Raw genomic sequence first — 21157 nt, 5'->3', positions numbered from 1 at the left:
CTTCAGTAACACAGAGCTAAAGGTGACTCAGATCTATCAACATTTTACCACCTTTTTTTCCTCTCGTCTTGATTTTGACAGCTGGACAGTAGGAAGATATTGTTTAGGGAGATTTAAGCGAGTAAATCCCCAAACACCCCAAGTTACGGCGCTTGTGCGACATGTCGAAATTTCTCCTGTGAAAAAGGCCTACTAGCAAGTGACGCCATTACGATCATTCATCGTTTTAGTAAAGTAACCTTTAATGACCTTAAGTGTCACATCAGGCCCCTCTCTCGGATTTACGCTCACCAGACTTCACTGTTAATGATCTCGATGCTGCCCATTTTGAAAAAACCCTCATGGACACATCTCATTCCTGTGCTTATAATTTCATGTCTTTACATTAAGTGCCCAAAACTTGACGGGCAGCAGCGTGCTGTCAGTCAGTAACCGGCCTGTTCAGCAGTTGTGAATGTAAGTGGTGAATTCTCATTAGGTATTAACTGCATCCGTAGCCTATTGAGAAGCATGTCCTGGTTGAATGGGCATCTGTCACTTATTCTCTCTGTCTGTTTATCTTAATACACCCAAACAATCATTCTGCAGATTGGCAGAACACCAGTGTCCTTCCACCTCTGGTTTCCAGCTATTCATTCAGACCAAAGACAAACAAGAATCATTCAAATATTTACTACTGTGAAAATAAGTAATGAGCACACTGTGTGCATTAATGTAGCTGTGTGTGTGAGAGAGTGTGTAGTGAATGTTTGTTTTTGTGTGTGTGTGTGTGTGTGTGTGTGTGTGTGTGTGTGTTTGCCTGTGCATGTGCTTGTTAATAACCTAAAATCAAGAACACCATGCAGCTTCTACATTGCATGCATTTTCCTCCCTGAGAAATGATCATTCAAATCTTATCACATATTTTACAGCAGCAACACACACACACACACACACACACACACACACACACACACACACACACACACACACACACACACACACACACACACGCAGACATTAGCAATGGGCACACAGCGTATTCAATATTCATCACCACAAGCTGTCACATAATGGGCTCCTTCCGTTGAAATAGTTACACACCTGACAGAGCAGTAGTTCACACACACACACACACACACATGCACACACACACACACACGCACACACACACGCACACGCACGCATACACACGCGCACGCCAGACACACACAAACACACACACAAGCACGCACACACACAAATAAACAACTGTTCTGCAATGGAGTGAGGGACAAAATGAGAAAAGACAGAGATACAAGTGAAGAGAATAAAACATAGGAGAGAAGAAGCATGTCCTGATTTAACAAGACTAAGAGACTACAGCCATGCCAGCAGCTGTTAGCATGCTAACATGTGCTACTTAGCACTAAACGCAAAGTAAAGCTGAGGCTGCTGGGCATGTCATTAGTTTTGCAGGTATTTTTTGCTATTCATCGTCATGGGACCATGAATATCTGTACCAAATGTCAAGGTAATCTATCCAATAGTTGTTTAGATACTTCAATGAAAAATGAAAATCACAGGATCAACAAAGTCATTAGGATACATTGTCTGAGAACGACAAATGCCTGTACAAAATTTGGTGCCAGTCCATCCAGTAGATGTTGAGATATTTCACCGAATAAGTAAACTTTGACCTGTTGGTGGCGCTAGTGGAAAAGTCAGAGGATCACCATAGTTATCAGGCTGTATCTTCTAGAGAGTGTGAATATCTGTAGCAAATTACATGTGATTCCATCTGAGAGTTGACAAGATATTGTAACCTCATTTTGGTACTAGTGGCAAATACAGGGGATCGCTACAGTCAGTAGGATTAATCCTCTGGGGAACATGAACGTCTGCAGCTGGAATCCAGTGAGCGTGAGGGTGCTGGCATCTGCATACTAATGACATCAAACTAAGAAGAGGCAGTGTAGTTTATAATAATGCAGGGCAGTGAGGACACAGCCATTTTATACAGGAGACAAGAGTATAAGGCTGGGCAATGAAATGATCTTGATAATTATCACGGAAAAAATTCCCACAACGATGTTAATGATGATAAACTGATGAGTAATTTACGATAAATGTACCTGTTCTCATTTGGGTCAACCCCCGCCTGCACAATAACCTTATTAGGCTACAGCAATAGCCTTATGTAGCTGACATGTAAAAGCAAAAGCACACATATACACACACTTTGGTGGAACCGTAAAATTTAGCGGACGGTGAGGAGAGTCAGATGCCTGCACAAGACGTGGGAGTTGTGGGGAAGACAGGTAGGTAGAGCACATACCACGCATCAACGCTGAGTCCTTCCCGCAGCGGCCCCGAGGCTCGAATCCAGCCCGGCCCTTTTGCTGCATCTCTCTCTGCCCTGTCTTTCCTGTCTCTCTCTGCTGTTGATGTCAAATAAAGCAGAAACGCCAACGGAAATCTAAAAAAAAAAAAGAGAGAGAGAGAGAGAGAGAAAGAGATGGTTGGGATTTCTGAAGCTGGATAAACCGCGGAGCGATGTCCGTTCAAGATATGCAGGCGACCTGTGCTGACAAAGATGGGAAAAACAACAAACCTTTTTCACCATTGGAAAAGGTAATTTTACCGTCCCACCGAGATTATAGAACGACAAAGTCTTTGCTCCCCAACTGCAGCGCTAGCATCGTGGCATTAGCTCAAACCACAGCAGCAGTCGCTCCTGTCTCTCTTTATTGTCATTATCCCGTACGAAAAGGGCTCAAATAGCATATTCTAGTGGCGTGAGTCCAATTTTTATTTTATGTGGCCCATAGAAGTAAATACGACTGCCAGTACCGGTGTACAATGGCCAACGAAGTAGCACAACGCGTTGATCTTTTGTGTGATGTTTATTAAAAAGCATCGCTGCTGTTGCCTCACTAAGGTGTAAATTTAAACCACCTTGGTTGCAGGGAGCATCGAGATGTTGATTCAAAAATTAGTGACAGTTTAGAACCATAGCAGACCTTCCCACAGTCAATATACCATGTGAACTTCAAATTAAAATGGGACCCTGTGGACTTTTCTTCTAAACAAACCATTCCTGTTTAGAGTCAGTGTTACTCACCAAAACCAATTGTGTAGTGTACATCCTTGAGGTCTGACAAACATGTTGAATGTGTTTCCTTCCTCATAAATGATATCAAATGTATACTGCATATCAATAATTATCAATATCGACCAATATGAAAAAAAAATATTGTGATAATGTGATGATATTGATAATATGTGATAATATTTTTGGCCCAGCCCTAAAAATGTACACGCAGATCTACCGATGTGCATTCTGTGTCACTGCTGCACGGTTGAAGAAAGTTTTTATTCTTATGTTGTATCATCTGAAATCTCTTTCAAAAAACCAATTACCACTGTACTGTACTACAGTATTTCCCAGTGGAACACATAAGTTGGAACTCTTAATGAATCGATGGTTTATACTGCACATTGCCTGATTTTACACATGTGCTGCTGCTCCCTCAGCACCCCTACTTCCTGCGTCCCTGAATACAAACTTTCGTGGCAATCCATCAATAGTTGTTGAGTTATTTCAGTCTGGATCAAAGCGGTGAACAAAACGACGGACAGACCAACATTATCATCCCCAAAGCCATTCAGCTAGCATGGCTAAAAGTATATCCAAAAGTCACCACGTTGCCGATTCCTACTTCACTCTGTAACACCAGCAGAAGCTGGAGAAGTTTGGTTTCGTGTACGTGTTCCAGCTCACCTCTGCGTAAAAAAGGTGTATTAGCTCACCTGCTCAGCAACAATACCAGCCATCTCCACTGTCACGCTAAATTAGCCTTTACTGGGCACGCACACACACACACACACACACAGACGATACCAGTGATTGGGTGATGACAGCAGCGATATGAGTGCACTCCTGTCTGCCAGGTAACGATGCCTGTCTGTTGATGCCAGTGTGGATAACATTCACAGCTCCGCTCAGAAGTCTTTCATCCACTCCCATCTGCAACAGGACACATACAAACACACACACACACACACACACACACACACACACACACACACACACACACACACAATCAACAGATTTCCTCCTACTTTGTGTGTTTTCCAGTGTTAACCTTTATCTCATATTACTGCGATGGCTGAGATGATACAGGCCTAGAAATTAAACCAAAAAGAGCATACCACTGCAGTTTAATAGAGAAAGCTGAGAGGCTTCCAAAGGCTGCATATTTGAAAAAATGCCCCTGTCGTTGTTTTTTGCTTTTTAGCAGCATGCGTATGTAAGTGAGTCATTGTGTCAGACAGTAGGCTTGTTTAAGTGGGCTGCCCCACTGGAGATCTGGAAAACACGGCCAACTGGAAAGCCAGATGATATCATGGGCTGCTGTGGCGTATTGTGATCGGTGACTGCTGGAACTCGGCCACATGTGACATTGGATATGTGCTGAAGGTGAGAAGGGCAAAGGCAGAAAAAAATGAGGACTGAGAAAGAGAAACAGAGGAGTGATCTGTTCTTATTATTTCACAATTTTTCCTGGCCTCATTTTATGCTAACATAGGCCCACCCACCATACAAAATGCTATAATTACTGCACTGTTACTTTATACTTTTTCTTAACTACAAATCACAGAAAAATTTGGTACTTTTCATTCCACTGCATTTATCTGACAGCTCATTTTAACATTAAGATTTTACATTACAAACATTACGATGCACTGTTTAAACTTCAACCAGTGGGTCCCAACCATTTTGGCTTGTGACCCTTCCAAAAAAAACAAGAAAAAAAAAAAAATCTAGTGTCTAGTTGAGGCCCCTAGTCATGTTTCAGATCTCTTTGAGGATGTATCAGCTCCACCAGAGACTTCTCAAATGGCTTCATTTAAATAATTGTTCAATGCCAAAATGGGTAGAATTATTAAATATAAAAAAAAAGCAACAATTAAAGAAAAGTCAAAAAATGAATATAAATTTGTTCACCAGATTTTAAGTTTTTTTTTCTCCTTTCCTACCCTATCACTCATCTCACGACCCTCCAGATTTATCTTGTGAGCCTTTGGAGGGGCCCGACCCCTAGGTTGGGAACTGCTGGACTAAACTAAAACACTGTGTGTAAAGTACTTAAAGCAGCTAATATTAACAATGTACCAGACAGTGTGAAAAGAGATGAAGCTACAGAGAATTATCGGCTTAATCTGCTGCTCCCCTCGGCTTTACAGAGCTTTATAGTGAGTTTCAGCTCATTGTTGATCTGTCTGACCAACAACTTTACTGCTGGCAGATGTTTTCAGAGAAACAGCTGTAAAAAAGCCTCTGTCCACTACCTGCTCTGCAGCAAACATCAGGCAGACACAGTCAGAGAGCAGCTGGTGGACATGGTGGAGCATTTAGCAGCTGAAGAGCCAGATATTTCCCTCAGGAGCTGGTAGAGACCAAAAACAGAGCTAAAAGAGAGAGAATACTGGACTCAGATTCGTCCAGAAGAATGATCATGTTGTCCCATAACTGCTGGATGTGAAAATAAGCAACTGGCTGCTAACAAGTTTCACCATATCCACTTAAAATGTGATGATATTTTCACAACTTGTTTCCACGGCCCCCAAGTGGCCAAAAGACTCAGTCAGCGAAGGTTTAAAATAAACTAAAACAACAACCCTGTACACTGAATCAGCAAAGTTCTAGTTATGTACTGATGCATCATATTAACAGCCTAATAAGGTAATGTTATTTACTTTTTATCCAGAACAAGTACTTTTACTTTTCCACTGTTCACCGTGCCACTGTAGATCAGCCATTTTGGTCAGTAATGGGTGTGTTTGAAGGCTGGTGAGTAAACCAACTGAGGAAGTCCTAATTAGACCTCTACTCTTATTTCTTACCCTCCTCTTTTCTTTTCCCTCACCCCTCTCTGCTTTACCTGCCTCCGTCTCCTCGCTTCTTCAGTCTTTTCCTCTCCTCCCTCCCCTCTCCCTGCTTTTCTCTCTCTAACCCCCCCTCGCTCCTTTAACTAGGCCGTGCCAGTCAGTGGGATCAGGCCCGGGCCTCCTAGCCTCGCCTCCCAGACAACTGCAAACAATTAGGGAAATTAGTGGCTCCAGCATCACCATCAGGAGGCCTGCTTGTTTATAATTTAATCGGGGCGCATGTCAAAACAGTCAGGGCTTGAGAGAAACAAGATGCGTCGGCGAGATGAAATTCAAACTGCCAGCCAGCTCAAAATATTAGGAGTGTTTGTTTAATAGCGTGCGACCGACTGGGTAAGAGCAAAATGTAGAGTGCAACAGGAGGAGGGAGGTGAAAAAGAGGCAGAAAAGGAAAATACTAATGAAGACATGAGGAAAGAAAACAGCAAGGGAAAAAATGAAGATGCATTAATTTAGTTTTTTTTTTTTTTTTAAATCCATTCCACATTTTGAGAGTTAATGCATTAAATTTTTTCAGCTTCTCTGTTTCTCTCTCTTCACCCCCCCGCCTCGTCTTTCACTTAGCAGAGCTCTGGGAATTTCAAAAGCTTGGATCTGTGCCGCCTTTCAAATTCATTATAAAAGCTTTTTGCTAACTAAATAGAGAGAGAGAGAGGGAGAGGTAAAAACTGCCACATTCATCTCTTAGCCCCTGTGCTCCCTCCCCCCTGCCCCCTGACAATATATAAATAAACTAGAGTGACCTGATTGAGATGTAAAAGGCAGGGAGTTAGCACTGGGACCCATACATTACTTCCCAACATTAACAGTAGTCTACTCAGCCGACACATGGTGGTGGGAGTATGGCCCCTGGGCAAATGGAGAGGTTAGAACTAATGCCCCCCCCCTTTTTTTTTTTTTAACCGCTCGCCTGTGCCCACACCCTTGGAAAGTATGGGCTACGGTTGGCAGCGCGATGATACTGCCACAAGACTGACATATTTCACATAGACGCTCCTGGATTGTGGTATCCATTAATGTAAATAGTTATCATATTCAGACCAATTTTCCTGCCCACATTCAGCTTTTCCCTCTGCGTTTAAAAATGGTGCAACCAGTAAGGACTTCGTGCCTTTACCCAAAAACGAAGATAAAAAAAACTGAAGCAATGAAAGGCTCTCGAAGCAAATTTCAAAATCAGAAATATACAGTAGAGGCCTGTCAAATGTGACCATTTTATCTTCTGTGATAATAACACGCTCCACAATGGAAACCTAAGGCTTCATATTGCTGCCGGGAATGGAGAAACGTAGGCTTTTCAGTAGGGTTCAACCAGTATGGATTTTTTAGGTCCGCTACCGATATTGATCAAAGTAGTAATCGAGGAGACTAAAAACCGATATTTGGAGGCGATATGCAAATTCGGTAAAAATAAAACATGACGGTTTACTGCCTTTAAACATATGTTTGATTAAATGCTGGAAAACAGAACTTTTCAACTTTATATGTATTTGGTGCAGGGAGCTCCTAGAATTATTACGTATAAACTGAACTGACATTTTATGTAGATAAAAGGACTTAACTAAATAGCTTCCCAAAGTTTTTTCCTGTAAAAATGGACGAATAAAGTAAAAATAAATGAAACCAGTAAAACGTAAATTAAAACCTGAATCCTTCTCTCCAAGTCTCTGTCCCCAATAACCCCCTCGGTGCAGTTCAGCCGGCTGTGGCGCGTTGTTTCACATGCTCTCCTGTGAGATGGCGCCTGTTGTTTCACAGATGCTGTGGCTTCACTAAAAACACGCTCACTTGTTGCGGAGCAGGGGGGTGACCAGATATTTTCTGGCTTGTGAAGCAGGTAACTTGAAGCGCTCCACTCTGTCTCCAGGAACATCCTGATGGCTCTCGTACTCATGTAGCTTGTTAGCTAGCCCGTTCAGGAATGGGCGAAAAAGGCGACAGGTGAGTAATCTGTTAAATACTAACTATTACCATTCTACGAATGTTAGCTATTTCGAGCGTCATTAGGACTTTGGGTTCCTGAAAAACCATTTACAAGTGTCTCCTTTTTCCTGCTAGTATGCTAAACACCAAACATAACAAGTACAGGCCACTCGTCTCAGCGATTCATCTCGCCCTCTGCGTTCTGCTTTCCCCGCGTGTCTCCCCCAAATACTGATTATGGCTGTTTATCTGAGTTGCATTACCGATCCAATAACACCGAGCCAGACTACAGGCAGTAAACTTTCAGAGAGGGGCGGCTGCATCGGAGCAGAAGGAGCGCATGTTTAATTTATTCATTTAATCGTCAATCGGGTCAGACGAGACAACGATTCCTATAACTGGAGAGATGACGAATATTGGACCCCTACTCTGCAACCCACAGAACGACAATGGTTTCTTACAGACAACTCATTGCATTCATGATAAATAAAAGAACGACAAAAACAATAAGTCATTAAAAGAATGTCATGCACTCTAAAAAAATGCTAAGCAGACAAGCGGACAGTGAGCTGAGTATAGATGGAGGGTGAAGGGTGAGGCTGATAGAGCCCTGGCGATGACGGTCTCAGTGGAGCATCATTAAGCTGATGAGAATCACAACAAGGCAGTAATTGGTGATAAGCTGATGCATGGTGAAAGTGATCCAGAGCCAGGGATCATGATAGCAGAAGTACAGCCCAACACACACACACACACACACACACACACACACGAGTACACCTCAGTGACAGACAACCCAGCGAGCAGACTGCGAGGCTGGCAGACATGCAGGGTCCTGGTCAAAGAGCATTATTTAGAGTACATGACTGCATGAAGCGCGGCACCAAACGGCTTTCATTACGCCAGTCTGCTGGCCCGCTAATGCTTGTTCCCCCAGCTACCTCGGCCGGCCAGTCAGTCAGACAGACACACAGGCCCTGACCATCAGCCGCCAGTCCACGCAATCAGCCGCCTGCTATCAGCTCTCTAATTGGATCAGTGGCACGAATGTGATTACAGCAGGCGTATTTATTTACATAATAATTATTACCGCCCTCCCCAGAGGAGCCAGGGGAGAACACCAGGGTCTGGGGAGAGATGAAGGGTGGGATAGAGGGGGGGGGCAGTGAAAACAGCAGGAAGGGTGAAGAGTCTTCCTGTTGAGAAAGACAGATGGACCAGAAGAGACAAACAGGGCTAAAAAGCTAAGGGGGTCAGGATGCTTTTTTTTTTTTTTTTTTTTTTTTTTGACAAAAGCTCCATTTAAAATAAATGTCATAATGACGCATTGTCCATGCAAGTGACACAAAGAGCCATAATTACTGTTATTTCCTTATGGAAATGAATGGACATTATGATGAAAGTTTGCAGGTTTTCTCCTTTTTTTTTTTTTTTAGCATTTTTAGCTTTAAAGGGAAAGTATAAGTGGCAAAGAAGACACAGTGAAGAAGAAAATGGAGGCAGAGCAACTGACCGATCCATTATTTTGTAAAAAACACCCTACTATATCCTACTGCTATAGCCTACTATATCAGAGTGTCAGCTAACGTTAACGGCTCTGTCCTGCTCTTGGATTTGTGGAAATGTATTCTCCAGCAACCTGAGCCAAGACAAGATGACATTCACAAAACAAACTGGTTAGTCCTTGTCCTGAAACCTTGTTGTCAAGTGAAACATCCTGTTTAAAAATCTTACAAATAAAAATTTCATCTAACCAATGTCTTGCTTGTCCGTGGTTTGTATCCAAACAGTATTATGTTAGAATGAGATAAGAGTCATATCTTAAATTGTTCCTTATCATACTTATAATACTAGGACTAACTAGCACTGCCCTGCGTTGAGCTCTTTATTTATTTCCATTACTTCTTAATGGATGACTTGAGGAGGATTCTGAATTTGTGCCTGGCATAGCTTTGGCACAATATCATGTATGTGTATAAAGTGCCTGTGTACATTTCAGGTTTTTGGACACATACGTATTTTCTCTCCAGAAGTTCACTCATAACGTGGTGTCGTTAGCTCCAGGAGATTATCTATCAAATCTTGAAATATTGGAAGGCACATTTTAGCCATTTTGGAAAGGTCTGACACACAGAAGAATTCCTCAGGTAAACAGCTTACTAATTGCCCAGTAAAACTTCAGTACTTTTACATATCAACCGGAAATTTTGTACACTTATAGTACGAGAAATAGGAAAAGGAAACTTTAAATTTTTGTCAATTGCATTTTAGTAGATTCAGCGTAAAACAAAAAACTGTATACTTTATGCCCGATATTTTCAGATAGATAGATAAATTAAGTAATGAGTGATCATAAATTTAATGTGTCTTCTTCAGTTTGAGCCATTATCCATGGTTCTGTGATGTTTACATGAGAAGTTATTAAGCATTAAATAGAGGTATGTAAAGTCAGTTGGAAATGAAACAAGTTAACCAAAGATGGCATTTTCAACAGATTTATTGAGCTAACAATATCTAATTTAGGTAGCGAGCTTAGCTACCACTGTTCTGAAGGTGAGAAGCCTGTTTTGTCTGATGTCTGAAATCGAGGACACATTGTTTCGAACATTACTAAGAATTTCGAGGGGTAAATCTGCATACGTTGCTTTGCAAGAACTTCAGTGACTATGGGGGGGGGGCTGACGAACATTCAATTGTTGTCTTGTGGAGACAAAGCCTTCCTCAGTTGGAGTTGACTGTGTTAGCGGACGTGGGGTGGTCTGAACTCAGGCTAACCGGATTAGCATGCAGGTAAGGGGAAAAGGGAACTAGGTTAGCCATTAGCATGCTGATGGCGGGGACCTCAGATATTGCAGTCTCTGTCTGGGGATACGGTTTTGGCCCAGCTTCTCCATACTAACCTGTACTGTACATAATGACGTACACTGCACAAACACACAGATGCGTGGACAGATTAATTCCGCCTCGCAAGTTCAGAGAGCGGGAGCAGGCTTCCCAATACTCCCTCCACAACACGGATTTCCCATTTTGCCAATGGCTAGCGACACGATATGTCTTTACTGTTTGAACCAAATTTGCCCCCCCTGAGAATCCTTCTCCAAACTCAATATAAATACAGCTCTCTATTTCAATAACAGCGGTAGACAGACAGAGAGAGAGAGACGGAGTGAGACAGACAGAGAGGGATGGAGGGGCTCTGGGGACGCAGTTGCGTTTACGTTTGCTGCCATTGAAGTTGTCCAAAGCCTGGCTTTGGTTGCCGCTTAATGGTGCTTAATCACGGAGCTCCAAAAATAGGCCATTATATCAGCACTGAGCTCTAGAGTTACACAAAGCCCTCAGGGCCCGAACAACAGAGCTTTTGTTAATAAGCTGCCATTAATCAGATCCATTACGGAAGCCACTGGTTCAACTGGCGGCACCGCGGTTGATAAATACCTCAAAAATAAAAAACAATTTACTCACCTAGTGTAAACCGCAGTTGATATGTGTGTACGTGCGTGTGTGTGCGTGCGCATGTGCATGCGTGCGTGCGTGCATTAACACAGAGGCTGGGTGGGACAGGAACCACGCAGGCTGACTAAAGACACCCAGAGGACTGGTAGCAGAGCTGGTGATAATATTCCTCAGTGCGTCGAAGGTAGAGATTAATACCACGCACTGATTATTACGGAGCTGAAACAGCAAATATCTGCTAACCTCGCTCAGGGAGAAAGACCGTTAAGACTCAGTGCGTTAGATGTGACTGTGCAGCGTCGACGCTTGTGGCCGTTACTGGGTGACGGACACCCATCAGGCACTCGCTGTCATCACAAAGGCTCCTCTGGGGCCAAACACTGCCCATGCTAATGGGGGTTAATCAAATATCTGGCAACCCTGCTCTCTCTAACAGCCATCGAGACTGTGTGCAATTGCTTTTGGCACCGCATCAGTCGTTGATCTGCACTTTTCAATATTTGTAATTAACTGACCACTAACACAACCAAGTCAAGTGGACAAACCATCAAAACAGCTAATTGGAACGCACGCTTACTTCGGCACGTTGCGTTGTAATATTTGAGGGGTACGTAACTTTTCAGTTCACGGCGTTACAGTGTTTATGCTCACAAACTCCTTCGCCAATCATTTTCTTTGTCACTCAGTTGTAGCATAACATATATGTGTGCACTCTCTCTACTCATTACTGCCACTCCTGTTAATCAGTTGTGTCTTTCCCATCAATCTCCCCCTCGTTCTCTCTGTTTCGCTCCCCTCCTCCCCACCGACGTCTCCCTGCCCTATCTGTCTCTTTCCACTCAGCCAGAGACAGACGCAGGGCTCTTCATAGCAGATAAAGCCGCTAATTTCATTAATTATGAACCAATATGTTACAGTGTATGTGTGCGTGTGTGTGTCTGGAGCAATGGGGGGGGGGGGTTGAGCGTGCCTTGAACTGGCATCTGGTCCACTCTGGCATCCAGGGAACAAGGGAATAGAAAGGAAGAAGGAAGAGACGGCAGCAGGAGGAGAAAATTAGAGAGAGAGATGAAGGACAAAAGGGAGAGGAGGAAATGGCACTACGAGAGGAAAGGATGAGGGCAATTTGGAAAGAGGACACGAAGGGCCGACGTCGTAGGGGAGGACGGGAGGGGGACAGAGTGGCAGTACGAGAGAACGAATAAGAAACACCGTTCACTGTAGAGACACTGACATGTGGTCAGGTGACTGATCACTGGACCGATGGCTCAGCAGTCACATAAATACAGCACTGTGTGTCCGTCGGCGAGGTCTGACTTTTACGACCCGATTCTTAGCCTCACTTTTTATGGGCTTTCATTGCCACACAGGACCTGAAACACCTGCTGCACCAACCCTGCCTCCTAGAGATGACCTGCATATACCGCTGACCCGTTACGTTTCCCCATTACGTCGTGGTGGTAATGTAACTGCCGGTCGGATTATGTTCAGAGACATCTCTTTTCTTTTTTCTCTTAATGAATGAAACACTGCTTATATGATTATTAGCGTGTAAGAGGAGGTGGCCACGAGATTGAAAGTTTAATAGCACACACAATCAAATGTTCAACATCCTATCTCCGTCCCCCTCACTTTTATAGTTTCCAGCTGATTTTCTTACTAAGGTCTCTATGAACATTGTGCTCTTACTTACTTTGGGTCCAACAGAGGTTGTCCTGCCACCACAGTCCACATGAGAGAAGAGAGGAGTTAATAAAAAATGTTGGCAGCCATCTGAGTCACCTACAGTTATTATTTATCAGCCCTGGATTTGATCTGTAAGGCTACATACAGATTGTCCTACGTTGTTGGAGCTGTATGCAGCCTGAAAGGAATACCTGCAGACACTATCCAGGGCTGAAAAAGTCCTCCTCCTCCTTGCTTGTTTCTTCTTGGACATGTATCTTTTAGTTACAGTTAGTATTTCCCAAAAAGAAACTTGAGTGGACCATAAATCAAGTAGAAAGCAGTAAAACTCCTTGTAGTAAAGATGCAAATGCAACATTGTCTGTCGTCTCTCACAAGGAAAACGAACCTGATTTATTTCTTTGTTATGCTAACATTAATATGGAAAATTAAATTCTGAAACTCAACTACTGTGACATTGAGATAAAAATGTCAGAGATAATATTATTCCTGAGAGGAAAAAGAAGTGGCCTGCATCATACCATGGTATCATAGCGGTCGTACAAGGCTGTCCTGGTCACACCTTTTAACAAAATGTGATTTGATTCTATCAGTAAATGCACTGGTAAGTAAAATATCACGGCACACCTCGCTCACATGAATATTGTTCTATAACTTCTGTCATGGTTAAGGGCAAAGTAAAAGGTCGGACACGAAACTTTGCTCTCTCTTTTTGAACCTGTAAACCTCTGTTGATGAGAAATCCTTCTGCCTCTCACTGAAATATTGTGTCGTCTGGCTTTTCGCATGTTTACTGGCCGCAAAGAGCCAGCTGGCCTTTTTTTTTTTTTTTTTACAGAGGATAGTTTGACATGTCACAGCAGGAAAAACACAGGTAATATATAATAAAGGGAATGAAGGCTGAACTCCCATCAGCTGCTTCAGTTTCAGGGCCCTGCTGCTGTTCATGCTGGATCGCTGTCACAGTTTCACGGTTACACTGGGAGCCCTTGTTAATAATCTTATTAGTAACACTTGTGGTTTTCCAACTTTGACCAGTCAAAATGTCTGCTGTGAAAAAGGCTTAGAGGTCAAAGGTCCTGATGCTATTTGCAGATTAGACGGTGAACTGAAGGTTTCTCTCATTGTTTTTCTTCTGAAAACATAAAACATGCTTCAACTGAGAACAGTTCTCATGAAGTTGTACCAGTGCAGCAGCGTGGGTTATACACTGGTTTCCTCCTCATCTGCACCATCCCCCCACATTCTTTTCTAATTTATCTTTCCAACTTTTTGTTTTGCCTTAATCCCTCCTGTGGGAAATGCCATCCAGCCACATCAGTCCTGCTACTACTACAGCCATGTCTGCACAACAGAGACTGACAAACGCCTTCCGAGATATAACGTCACCATTTTCCCGTCTGTCAAGATGGTGACGTTGACCTTGTTTGATTAAAATCATTAAAAACACAAAGTTTTGTTAGAGAGAGGATGGAATGAGATGATGTTTCCAACCTTGAAGTCGAAAAGTTAAAGCAATCTTTCAAAACACAGCCTATCACCAACCTATAGTAAAAAATAAAAAAATAAAAAATCACCCTGCTCATAAATACAGAAGATCGATACATTTACCAAATGAAAAACAGACTTGACGACTGTGACCTGACCCTTCAATCATCCTTATCAACACTGCACACTCACACTCAACTTGCAGTGTCACTGAAAACTGTGCGATAACCTTTGCCTGTGAGATGCTCCGATTCTGTGGGTGTTCGAGTCTTATGCCTGCTCTTCTGTGTGTCCCTAACAGGTGCGTCCCTCACACTACGCTGCCTCCTGCCTCCTTAGCTCGGTCTCTCTCCCAAACATACATGAACGCACACGCGCACACACACACACACACACACACACACACACACAGATCTGCCTAATCAGTCGCGCTTCACGTCCAAAAGATGGCACAGAGCGTGAGCTGGATAAATAGTGGAGGCGCATGTGTCTATGGTATTAATAGTAATTGTGTGTGTAAACTGTTTCACATCAACCCACTCTATTACAACAGCTGCCACGCAAATCACCACAGGCTGTGGCAGCTGATGACTTGCGTGTGTGTGTGTCTGTGTGTGTGAGAGGCAGAGAAGAAAAGAGCCTTCATAAGCACATCCACATTTTAACAAAGGTACATGGATTCGTGTGACACGTGCATTTTATTCGACGGAGGTGACCAAGTGCACTTTTATCAGGGGATTATTGCCATTTCATCGGTTGATAAATAAAAGGTTTAACAGTCCGGATATTGGAGGGGAGCAACAGTATTGGATGGGTGTGTTGTGTGACTTGTATACAAGAGGACGGCCCAGGTTGTTAAATTGTACTCATAAGCCAGCAGTTAAATGTTGGTTAATGATGCGCCCAGAAACACGGAGAGACAGACACCAGAGCAACCTTTGGACTCTGCAGAGTGTCCTCAGGATAATCCCTGGTCATAAATATCACCCGATTCACCCTGCGCCCACACACACATCCACACACTAGTACTCTATAAAGTAACTGCACACAGACGCACACACTCGTTGGTTTTTTGTCCTAATGTGGAGAGGTGCTGTGGTCCATAAGGGTCAGTGGTGGTTGTCATAGTCGTTGCTGCGCACAAACACACACACACACACACACACACACACACACACCATCCCCACCGCCCCGGCCACAGACGCCTAGCCATGCCTCATGATTAGCCTTTTCTGCTCCATGCCTTTGTTTTTCGCTTTGTTTGTTTGCCACTGCGCAGAAATATTTCTGTGGAATCTAGCGTGATTGCACCATAGGTTAGCGACACCCATCTATTACAGCAAAGACGAGCCTTGTATTTAGACATGCCTCAGCGGCATCTATATTTATCAACGCATGTCTCGCCGGGGCCAGACGCAGGCCCGCTCGCTCCACTTTACTGCTGAGCTTTCGCCACACATTCCAACAGCCATCACAATACATGTCTAAAACTGGCCCCAAGATGAACACCAATTCCACAAGTCGGTGTTTGTGTCATTGCACATGTGGAAAGTAACATTTATTCAAATTGAGTATCTGCATTTTGTTGGTATGTGTGAGATGTTACATTCAAAACACGTTAAACTCTGATAATGTGATGACGTACGCTATAGATTAAACTACCAAAATAAAAGGATGAAGTGGTACCACTATGATATAGTTTCATATCACACCATCTGGACCAGCTAAAACAGTGAGATTACAGTTTTCACTCATTGTGCCGTTATGCATAATGAGGACTTCTAAATATGACCCCGACACAGCCCTCATCAAACAAATTCGAAATTCCGGATTCTCTCAAAAGCAAATTTTACCGGAAACATCAGATGCCGAGAACAAAAATTGTCCACATTGCAAAAACCCCGCGATCGTGGAGGCCTGAACATTGGACGCTACCATCTGTCCGGTCATCTTCAATACGCTACAGCTACAACAGAGCCAACAATCACATCATCCTTGGCTGCGTGTAGGATAACATAGAGTCAATATTAGACCGTCCATCTTTCACCTAGCCAATAAAAAGCGCAACTGCTGCTGCAAAAATCGGTTCGTGGCGGTGACTCTAGCAGCCTGGTGGAAGTTTGGACCAAATCGCTGGACGCTCCCTGTAAAGAATAAATAATGAATCACCAATGTTTAACTTGTGGACAGGTATCACTCATCTGGAACACCCACTCAAAGATGGCTGACTGACATCACCTCAGTACTGCTGATACCGCTGTGTGTCTGCTCAACTAAAATTCTGGAGGCTAAAGGAAGCATTTTCACACATTGTAGTCTTGCAAGTTTCTAGATTCCATCTCTATTTAGTCGTTTCTGTGTCTCTCTTTACATGTTTTGTTTCTCTTAGTTGTCGTTCTGCATCTCTTTTAAGTAGTTTTGCGTGTCTTTGAGGTTGTTTTGCGTCTACATTTAGTAGTTTTCTGTCTTTGTGGACGTTTTGCATCCCTTTTTGGCTGGTGTGCATCTATTTTTTCCCCATTTTGCCTCTTTTCGTAGTTGTATGATTGACTTTCCAGTAAGAAACATTAACAGTCACTTCATGCAGGGGGTCTGGTCAAGGCCCTCTGAGCCCTTGAGCCCCTGAGCCCCTGGGGCCTGTGCCCAGTGGGTTCCGTTCAGTAATCCAGCCACGACTGTAATGCTACTTTCACTTTATCATTATTTGTATCTGAATACTTCTTCCACTATTGTTTGACTTTTTGCATGTGTTTGTTAACAGGAGGTAAAATCTGAACACAACAAACCCGTCTGCAGCAGCAGGTAAACTGGTGTGTATAATGGACGAAGTTATCGAGGGGATGTTTGATCTCCTGACAGTCTAGGAAAAAGAGACTTTAGAGCAGTTTTGATTGCTAAAGAGCGCCCGTGTTGCTGCGGGGCTTCAGTGCCCTGCCCCATTATCGCTTCACACAGCCCAACACACTCTTGTTTACCGTGTTTGCAGGCGCTGATTCCCTAAATAATGCAGGATTAGAGGGAAGTGAGGGAAGGACTGTGTGTGTGAGAATGCTTTTTTTCTGCATTTGTGGGAAGTAAGTTTCTCTGAATATGTAACCGTTCACATGTATGTATGATTGCATATGTGTGTGTGTGTGTGTGTTTGTGCGTGTGCATCCAAATCCAGGTTTGCATGCGTGTGTGTGCAGGTTGCAAGATGAAGATAAAAACTGAGCAAAGAAAAGAGGAAAAAAATGACAAAATCAAAGAGGGAGGGGTGAGAGCAGAGGTGAAGCAAGCAAATCATCACTTTGACTTAAAAACGCACTCATTATGTGCAGTCATGAATAATTTTGCACCAAAACATAATTTTGCATTAGACTTACAGTAGGCTGATTCGGCAGCTCAGGAACATTCATACGCTCGTGGGGATTTTTCTATCCACCGCACTGTTTTTTTCCCATTTAGTGAAGCTTTCCTGGCACCGAGAGCGCCGCACTGAATATAGGTCATATACGCAGCGGGCGCACTGGTGGCACTGAGGATGATGCTGCAGGTCTCCAGACGACGGCCCCGGTACCAGGGGAGTCCCCTCTGCATTGGCTTGGCTTGGCTTGTGTACACACACACACACACAAAGTGACTAGCACACCACACTGCTATTAATACAGCCACAGCCATTTTAATATTTAATTGCGTTGATGGACTGCATCTGTGCTGCTCTGTGATGCAAACATTATTATACATACTAAGTGGCTTAATTGTAATTAGAGCTGAAAATTTAATTAAACTCAACAATAAAGGAGATCACAGCATTTTTTTTTTCCTGAGCAGACCCTATCTTCCCCCTCACTGCATTTTAACTCCTTCTGTGCCGCAGCGCTGCTCTTGTCCGGATGCCTCGGCTCGGTTGGTTGGTCGGTGGGTTTCGTCACTGACCAATGATCTTCTGAAGACACACACACACATTTTAATAAAGCAGGACCTGCTGCATCCCGTTTTTACAAAAAAATATGTCCTACAGTGTGGCTTAATTCTTTGTCCTTGAAACATGAAAAACGCTGTATTGTTCATTGTTGATCATTTGAAAACTAGGCCAGCTTTGTCTTTATGACCCCTTAAAGGAATAGTTCAAGATTTGGGAAATATGCTTATTTGTCCTATGCCCCATGTTGAGAGCCACTGATCTCAGACACACCTTTCAATCATTCTCAATATAACACAATTACTCAGACTTAAAACTACAATATATCCAACATAAAAACTAAAAATGTCCTGTCTCTCACATTTCCCATCAAAACAGCCATTATAAACACATACACACACACAGATGCATGCAGCAGTGGCCGTCTGGTGGTGCGTGTATTATTTATCAGGAGCGAGGCGTGTCGATGCGGAGTGTTTGCGGCCTGGTGTGTAAACAGCTGTGTGTTGCTTGACATGCTTTTGCACTCTCGGCTCAGCGCTAACCTGGTCTGTTGGTACCGATCAGACCAGAGCTGAGGTGACAGGACAGCCTGCCAAACAACAACCAACCGTTGGCCGGGGCCCTGCCCCTCCCCTATCCACACACACACACACACACACACACGAGGAAACAGGCACTCAAATTGTCACATAAATTGATAGACCCTCACATATGGATAAATATGAAACACACACACACACACACACACACACACACAAACGTAGAAGCTGAGCCCCAGTAACAAATCAACACAGCTTTAGAGTAATACATAAATAAATGAACAGACCTCCAGTCTGTCTTGGTTTTTGTTTCAAGTTACACGAAGATTCTCAAGCTGCTGGCTCCATGTCTGGAGATAATAGTTGGGTGGAGACCAGAGGATATTTTCTTCAATAAACTAAGAACAAAGACGCATTGATTTCCTAAGAACCAAGCAATGTGGTACCTCAAACTGTTGCAGCTTCACTGGGAAATTCACAGCAGTGGACATCCTGGATTTAGATCGCAGTGTTGTTTTGTCCATTTACAGTTCTTCTTCTTCTTCCGTTTTTTTTGTTTGTTTGTTTTCGACTTTGGTGATATGAAAATACAATGGGAAGAAGAATATGAAAAACTTATCTGCTGGTTGACTGTTACCAGCATAAACATGTGTGTGTGCGTGTGTGTGTGTGTGTGCGTGCGTGGGTTGAATAATCACCCCATTTGCACTACTAATACAAAGATTACTGCAATTAGGCCAAGAAGGCAGTCAGCAAGGACACCATCAAACGGCTAGGAACCGCAGGTGGGAGTGCCTCCTTACATGAAGGTCAGCTCATCTCACACACACACCTTCTTTTGATTAAATTTACAGGAATTTGCTTCCCACAAACTGCAGTTAAAGTCATGTGGTGAGCGCCGTTGCTTGTACATATTTCAAATATTTAAAGAGAAGCGGTGAAAAGGAGTGAGAATGATTGACAGTGGGAGAAAAAAGGAAGAGGATGAAAAAGGAAAAAGGAGGGAAAAGGGGGGAAGTTAAATTGAGAGACGGAGTAAAGGCGGGGAGGGAGTGTTTGGAGGGAAAGGCTCGAATCGATTCAGGGACTAATGTATTCAATGCCCGCTCTGTTTACAGAGCATGTAGCAGGCCTGATGATATCCAGACTTTTGGCCGCGATCGAATGAAAACCTTCCACCGACTGCTTCTAATGCTTGTGTCAGAGAGGCTTTAGTCAAAAGCCTCAGCTCTGCAAACATCATGTGAACAAACTGCTTCAGGTTTTTTTTGCTAGGGTGGATAATTCCCTACTTTTTACGACCAGGTAGAAGGTATTATTAAATAGAGTGTAATGCATGGCCGTCTTGAAATTGTGGTGTAAATTATTGATACCATCACCACTGAAAATTCTGATTGGCTGGAAGGTTTGGCGTAACTCATAGTAACCGCCAGTATAACCGGACACCTACGACACAAGTGTCTAAATGAATGCACCAGTATTAAACTGCAGGTAAGGACAGCAACAGTATGTGGGTTTCCATCCCCCTTTTTCTATGTGCATTCTCAGTTTTTGTGCATTAAAAAAAAACCTGAGTGGAAATTCAGAAAAAAAAAAAATCTTGGAGAATATGGCTGAAAAAGTTTATATGCCTGGATGAGGAGGAAATGAATCATGTGACATGAATCATGTGACTTAAAAACATCCACTAAAGAGACAAACGTACCGGCAGACGAAAAACATCAGATCTGTGCGGAGTCATGAGGAAACTAGAACCTTCCTCACATTAACACATGAAACAAATAGAAATGTGAGATTTCCATCATGTCCTCCACATGGTTTTTCCACCTTTTGAGGTCTGACTGGGGGTCTTTCGATGTCCTCTTCTTCTGCAGTGGTTTTAATGGTGCCTGACTGGAGAATTAGCGCCATCAACTGTTTCTCACCATGAACCAACTCCTAATATTCACATAACGGGAGTAGATGGAAATTAACACATTCATTTGTATTTTCCTTTGCTGAGTTTCTCAAAATTCTGTTAAAATTTACACTACAATGGGAAGGAAACCTAGTTAGTGCAACTTAGCGCAAGAGCATTGAGCTAAGTTGTTTATTTCACCAATCAAGAGAGAGAAAAAAATACCGTGTCTTCAGTGAGAACCACACAAATTTAACTTAATATGTTTTCGATATTTGCATGAATCTGGGCGTTGAAATGACAATGTGAAGTTGGTAGCCTGTGGGTCTGTGGGACAGCTACAGGGAA

General features: G+C 43.1%; 1 long non-coding RNA gene across 1 annotated transcript in view; it reads right to left on the bottom strand.

Annotated features, from left to right (window-relative positions):
• Positions 1 to 2342: 2342 nt before the first annotated feature.
• The window catches only part of LOC120801531, a 42042-nt gene continuing 23227 nt past the window's right edge, over positions 2343 to 21157 (bottom strand). The window contains exon 4 of the long non-coding RNA XR_005709109.1: positions 2343 to 2437. This is a non-coding gene — a long non-coding RNA (uncharacterized LOC120801531). The remainder of the gene's footprint in view (positions 2438 to 21157) is intronic.

The sequence above is a fragment of the Xiphias gladius genome, chromosome 16 (genome assembly GCF_016859285.1).
Source record: "Xiphias gladius isolate SHS-SW01 ecotype Sanya breed wild chromosome 16, ASM1685928v1, whole genome shotgun sequence".
Lineage (NCBI taxonomy): Eukaryota > Metazoa > Chordata > Actinopteri > Istiophoriformes > Xiphiidae > Xiphias > Xiphias gladius.
The sequence above is the reverse complement of the archived record's forward strand: the minus strand, read 5'-3'. Positions and strand labels throughout refer to the sequence as shown.